Source organism: Notolabrus celidotus, chromosome 9, assembly GCF_009762535.1.
Source record: "Notolabrus celidotus isolate fNotCel1 chromosome 9, fNotCel1.pri, whole genome shotgun sequence".
Classification (NCBI taxonomy): domain Eukaryota; kingdom Metazoa; phylum Chordata; class Actinopteri; order Labriformes; family Labridae; genus Notolabrus; species Notolabrus celidotus.
The window spans coordinates 16939895-16945894 of NC_048280.1; positions in this window are offsets into that span (position 1 = coordinate 16939895).

Here is a 6000-nt window from a genome sequence, read left to right on the forward strand (position 1 = left end):
TCAGACTGACCCATTTCAAAGTAAAAAAAACATTTTTTCGTAATGAAACTTCTTCTGCTTGGCTTAATTAGCGTAATCAACATACAAAATGAAAATGGTTCATTTCACATATTTGCAACCCCCCTGCATGTTTATATTGCACAGATACTGTTCGTGGGTCAACTTGACCCGGCAGTCAAAGTGGAGGCTAAAAGGCGTCAGAACCACTCAAAGCTCTTTTACACTACCCATCACATTCACCCATTCACATCACATTCACTCAACGATGGTAGAGGCTGCTACAGTGAGGGACCATCAGTATTAGCTGATCTCATTCTACAAATTCACACACCACCAAACAACTGAGGGAGCAGTTTGGGGTTCAGTGTCTTGCCCAAGGACACTTCGGCATGTGACTGCAGGAGCTGAGATCGAATAGAGACAAGCTGTCAGCCATTAGAACAGTGAGGGACAAGTAGGTAGAGCAACTTCCACTCCTCTATAACCCAGGCCCTAATTTCACAGTGGATGAAAGGCTAGAGGCATTCAAAGGTTCCTTCCATTTTAGGAAATATATAACTTCCAAGCCAGCTAAATACAGCATCAAAATCTGGGCAGCATGTGACAGAAGAGGTGTCTCGGATTAATTTATCAACATCACTTCATAAAAAAATATATAATTCAAAATTTAAAATAAAATAAACAAAATCTATGTCATGTAAAACTATTGTATTTATATTTAGGTCTTTCCCATCTACATTAAAAAAGTTTTAACATGATTTTTTATGAAAAACAAGTGAGTTATCCTCATTGACCATTGAGCCAGAAAACGTTAAATTTTTCAACGGTACAACAGTCATACATAAGTAAATGATTTTCCAGATTGTAACAGTATTTCAACAACACACTCACACTGAGGAAAGAACATTAACCTGCTGCCTGAACAACATCAAATGTCAGTGTATGCACATGAGGAGTATCTCTGCTTGTTCTGTAAGTATACCCTTACATTTAATAGTGCCTTTTAACTTTAGAAACATCACGAAAATGCCATAATTCTACACAACAACAATACTAAAAGTGTCAGAGCTACTGTTTCATACAAGATGCTGACCCGACCGTCAGGCGTATTTTGGGACATTGCGTATTACCCAAGGACACAATCCCTATCTGTGGATTAAACCTCCAACCCTGCGAATAATAGATTAAGTGACAAGCTAGCTTTGCACTATTTGTAATCTTCATACTCCTTATCACAATTGTGACTTACATGCACGGTCATATGACAAAAAAAATGAACCCATTAACACATTTTTGTCGAAGCAAGAAGTTTAAGTATGCATGAAACTGCTGCAGCTTATGTTATGTCACACAGTGAGTGGTACTGTAACATGCCCTGAAGTTAAGTGAATGAGGTTGTTATATCTTTAATGGTTTCTTAGATAAGGATATCATCAAGATCTAGATGGGATACCACAAGGGGATTTCCAAGCAGTCCAATGCAACAACAAACTTTTCATCATACTCTTTTCATATTGCCGTAACAGTAGAAACAGCCACTCTGACAAAGGCAGCCACTCTACAAGTAACTCAGTCCAAGTTCAGGCTGAAGCATTGAGACATGTTGTTCAGTGTCTCTGAGGCTCAGGGGATGACGGAGGAAGATCAAGACACAGTTCATATCCTTCCTCTGTAATTCAGGGCAGGTAATCACCTGTTTGTTCAAAGCTAATGAAGGTTATCCAAACACAGAGGGATGGCAACTGTGTGTTTAACTGATTGATGATTTCAGTTGGAAAGTAACTAGATATTTGTTATCTGGTAACAGACATCTGCAGTGTTCCCACATTCTTGTGTTTCTTTCTTTCTTTTCTTTCTGCTTTCTATCTTCCTTCCTTTCTTTCTTTCTGCTTTCAATCTTCCTTCCTTTCTTTCTTTCTTTCTGCTTTCAATCTTCCTTCCTTTCTTTCTATTTTTCTTTCATTCCTTTTTCTTTCTTTCTTCCTTCCTTCCTTCCTTCCTTCTTCTTCCTTTCTTTCTTTCTTTCTTTCTTTCTTTCTTTCTTTCTTTCTTTCTTTCTTCTTCTTCTTTCTTTCTGCTTTCTATCTTCCTTCCTTCCTTTCTTTCTGCTTTCTTCCTTCCTTTCTTTCTTTCTTTCTTTCTTTCTTTCTTTCTTTCTTTCTTTCTTTCTGCAGTGTTCCCACATTCTAGTGTTCCTTCCTTCCTTCCTTCCTTCCTTCCTTCCTTCCTTCCTTCCTTCCTTCCTTCCTTCCTTCCTTCCTTTATTTCTGCTTTCTTCCTTCCTTTCTTTCTGTCTTTCTTTCTGTGTTCCCATATTCTAGTGTTCCTTTTTCTTTCTTTCTTTCTTTCTTTCTTTCTTTCTTTCTTTCTTTCTTTCTTTCTTTCTTTCTTTCTTTCAAACAAGTTTGTACATTGCTCTAAACTTTTAAAAGTTAAACAAAAACGTTTCAATGTAATTTTTTTTTAGCTGTTTTATTTCCTAATTTTTTGAAAATTTGATAATTAGCTGTCCTACTTTGATTTGTTGCCAGCATTTTATATCTCTACCAGAAACCAAGAAATATCAACATTATTCATAAAAAGCTGTGAAATCAAATGAAGTAAAATCTCACACTTGTTAAAACCTTTTGGAGAGTTCTACATCTGTTAAAAAGCAAAGCAAAGACATGATTCCAATGTCATACTTTGACTGAGCTAAATGCCAATGTCAGCCCACCAGCAACAGCTCACAAGGTTAGGTGCTACCACCATGTTCACTATCATAGTGTGTAGGAAATGTAGGAGGATTTAGAAGTAATTTTCACCTCATCCACATTTCCACTTCCTGTGTTATAACACTTTTCCGTCATTGCCAGTCTCAACCTGTCCACAAGATGCCCTCGCAATTTCTTAGCAATCTTGGTTATCTGACTCTTGAATCTCAACTGTGTCATATACTCAGTTTAACACCAGCACTACAATGTCCCGTTAATCAGCTGTTCTCATCTTCCACTACATGGCAGTTACTATGTGATTTGGCACATTTCAGAAATAACTATTGTATCCATCTGAATCGCACTGTTCTTCACACTGTATATGTTTCTTTTTAAATAACCTGGTGCAATTTTATCCGTGCAATAACATACCTATCTATTTATTAGATAGAAGTTGTACATAGTGTGTATACATCTGTAATAGTTGCCATATTTTATTTTATTTTATTTTATTTTATTTTATTCTATTTTACCTTATTGTTGCTATTTTTATTATTGTTATTCTATTTTTTAACTATGTTAGTACACTGTGTTTTCCCCTGTCCCGTGTTGTAAGCTGCGGTAACAAAAGAATTTCCCCCAATGGGGGACCAATGAAGTATATCTTATCTTATCTTATCTTATCTATCTTATCTTATAAACTCACATATCAACCCTTTCCCATTGTGAGTTGATTGTTGTTGTCCCTTTTGCATACGTGTTCTTTGCCTAAATTTACCATTGCTTACTTGCCTGTTATTTCACCTGCCACCATCCTGTGAATCTGTGGGACACTCTGCATTTGTCAGTGAATGAATCTATGTATGTACAGGCTACTGAACTTTTTTTTTGCTGTTGTGACAGTACGATGTAGCATGCGTCGTAGGGCTATGGCAGAATCAGCCCTGCTGACCATTTCCTGGTGGCCTTGAAATGTCAACCCCAAGACCTGCAAGTCATTAGTGATGCATTTTGTGCATTTTTGGTTCTTTCTGACTGGAAGTGGACTCTTGAGTTTGCCCCAAAAAACTGGTGTCCTCCAAGTGAAAGCTGTGTCCAAGACCTGCACCAAATCCAGCTTTTTGGACAGTCATCCAATGCAATGTCTCCAATGCATTTTTTAGTCCCAGGCTTCCATGCCTCCCCTGGACCCCTGTAGCAACTCCCAGCATATCTCGTTATCAGCTTTCCATATGTCCCATACTAAGTGAATGCTAGCTAGAAACAAGCTTTATTTGTTGTTGGCTTGCACAAAGCCTGGTTCCCAGTCAGTTTGCCACAAGCTGTCTAGCTACAATACGTAAATCCTGAACTAACAGTGAGTTCTCCAGGCATAAATACTCCAACCTCCATTGGGCCACCCTTCAGAGCACCCCAAAATGTGTCCCATGGCCTTTTTCACAGGCAGATCAGCCAATCTCTCACCCTCATAATCTTTTCTCAGGATCTCTGGGCCATCCTCAAAAGCGTTCCACCCTTCACCGCTTTCAACAAGAGCCTCCCTGTGCCTAAAGTATCCAGGCCTCCCTCCCAAGCTGCGTCACCCATCAACCCTGCCTTCTGGAAGGCCCGGACCAAATCCTGTAAACCTTTATATTATTGCCTACTTCTGTTTGGACTTGCTATACTTGCATGTTAGCCTACCTAAAAGACACCCCAGTCAAACTTATAAAATGTATCCTCTGGTGACCTCAAACCAACCGATATCAACATTCAAGGAGAGTTAAGGGAAAGAAGAAATTTTGACTTCTATTGCCAAGGGTAGTTTTAGAGTTATGAGTCTAAATCAGCCGTAAGTTGCCAAAAGCCAAAAACATTGCATAACAGGCTGGCATGTTACAAGCAATAATCGACAGACCTTTCTAGCACTTTCTTTGAGGTCCTTTTATTTGGAGTTTTCCTACAACTTTGATCTCTACACGAAGGGAAGTAACAGTTCACATTAAGCTCAAAGATTTTAGACTAAACATCTCAACAATTCTTTTCTGTCCGGATGGATTCTTGAAATACGAGGTAAGAGGAAAATGTTGCAATGCCTTCTGGAGTGAACTTTCCCTCACACTCCTGCAAATCGAATATGTTCAAACTCCCTCTAAAGTGTGCTTTTGGTTTGAATTCTCTAAATTATTTTAGAGTAGTATTCAGAAAACATGCATGGTCAGAGGTTTTGTAATTTCACCGAGGTCATACGAAGCAGACATGTATAGTGTGTGTGTGCATGCGTGTGTGTGTGCACTGACCGTTAAAACATTTCACAACATCCTGCTAAACGTGGATTCCCATGGTATGAGTCAGAAAGGATGCCTTCAGATCCGCCTCTCTCCCCTCACCTTTTTTCTTTTGGCACATTAACCCACATTCACAAACATATTTCCGTACACACCCTCAGCATTAAACACATCACAGATGCCAAACTGTGGATTCCTGAAAGTTGCTGCCAATCTAAACTACTGGTCATCAGCCTTCTTGTGTTTGGAATGTCCTTTATGGGGCTGTTCTACTTTCTGTGCCTCTTGTGCCAAATCGAAGGTAGTCATTTAGGGGGTTTTATGGCACATTTGTGGCTAACTGTGCAAGTAGCACAGTCGTCAGTTCTTTTGCCAAAAACTTAAAATGTGTAACACTATTTACACGGAATGTTTCTTCCACAGCCAGAAATTGCTGAGCACCAGTTGGGTTGTACCATTGGCACTTGGTAAATATTTACCCACTCTGTTTAGCTAAACAAGACACTCAGTCTTTTTCTAGAAAAAAAAGTAACCAAGTGGACTTTGTATGGTGTAAATGTTTAATTCACTGAAATGCAACAAAAGGCACAGTGAAATTGATTCATATGTGTGTTGGTTGGATGTATGCCAAAATAAATGCACGAGCAGCTAATCTTCTTCCATACTTTTTTTTTTTTTTAATTTTTGATGGATTGATGTCTTTTGTGTCTCCATTGATTCACTCTCCACAGGAATCTCCAATCAGGTTGAACTTATCAAGCGTGAAAAACCATTTGAAAGGAAGGCTGAGAGCGACACAAGAAAACAAGAAGGTCCTTTCTCCTTTTCCTGCTTGGAAAGCTCATTATTCCTCAAGCTCCCCTCTGTCTGAAAAGCACCCTCCTTCCTCTAAATTACTTTACTTTTTTAGCTCCCGCCTCACCTCCCCACAAGCCCGCACTGTGTGACTGACACACTAGTTTTTCTTCTACTATAGCCCCGCCTCTTTTCTCTCACTGCCTCTCTTTTTTTATTCCCTCATCCCCGACACTAGTCCCTCC